This window comes from Echinops telfairi, unplaced genomic scaffold (genome assembly GCF_000313985.2).
Source record: "Echinops telfairi isolate 266 unplaced genomic scaffold, ASM31398v2 ScPeMD7_9;HRSCAF=40, whole genome shotgun sequence".
NCBI lineage: Eukaryota > Metazoa > Chordata > Mammalia > Afrosoricida > Tenrecidae > Echinops > Echinops telfairi.
In genome coordinates this window covers 20,144,300-20,145,522 of record NW_022103906.1, presented here as the reverse complement: position 1 = coordinate 20,145,522, position 1,223 = coordinate 20,144,300, and positions in this window count along the sequence as shown.

Below are 1,223 nucleotides of genomic sequence, written 5' to 3'. Positions count from 1 at the left end.
AGTATTGGTCCTGAGGGATTTATCTGTCCTGGATTCCCTGTGTTTCCAGTTCTTATCTGTACCAGTGTACATCATCTATCCTAGCCAGATTTGTAAGGTAGAACTGGAATCATGATAGTGGGGTGGAGGTGGGGTGAGGGATGAAGCATTTAAGAACTAGAGGAAAGTTGTATGTTTCATCATTACTACACTGCACCCTGACTGGCTTGTCTCCTTCCCACCACCCTTCTGTAAGGGGATATCCAGTTGCCTACAGATGGGCTTTGGCTCTCTACTGCACACTCCCACTCATTCATAATGGTATTTTTTGTTCTTTGATGCCTGATACCTGATCCCATTGACACCTCATGATCACACAGACTGGTGTGCTTCTTCCATGTGGGCTTTGTTCCTTCTCTGCTAGATGGCCACTTGTTTATGTTCAAGCCTTTAAGACCCCAGACTATATCTTGATAGCCGGACACCATCAGCTTTCTTCACTACATTTGTTTATGCACCCGCTTTGTCTTCAGAGTTCGTGTCGGGAAGGTGAGCATCATGGAATGCCAGTTCAATAGAACAAAGTGTTCTTACATTGAGGGAATACTTGAGTGGAAGCCCAGTGTCCATCTGCTACCTTACAACTAGACCTATAAATATATATACACATAAATCTATTTCCCTATTGTCATATATACATATATTTACATATGTACATGCCTGTATTTAGACCTCTATAAATGCCCTTTGCCACCTTGTTTCTTCCTCTGTTTCCTTTTACTTTCCTCTTGTCCTACTATCATGTTAAGCCTTCATTTTCCTCTTGGTTGCATTGCCTTTGATCAAGCCCTAACAGGCCTCCTACACACTCCTCACCACTGATTTTGGATCACTTGTTCTCTTGACACTGGGTTTGTTAACACCCACTTCCTTTCCCCAACCTTGCCCACTCCCATTCCCCACTCCCCAATTGTCAGTCAGTTGTTTTCTCCTCCAGATTGTTTATCCCACCTATCTTATCTTGCTAGACCTTTAGAGATAATAATATGCACAAAAACAAGACAGAGCAAAACAAAGCAACAAAAGTAAACAAAACAACACAAACCAATGACCAAAAAAACAACAACAAACCAACGAAAAGCCTGTTAATAGTTCAAGGTATGTTTGTTGATCTTTAGGAATGTTTTCTAGTCAAATCTGATAGGGTGCCATGCCCTGGCCCCAAAGTCTTATTTTTGGTATTC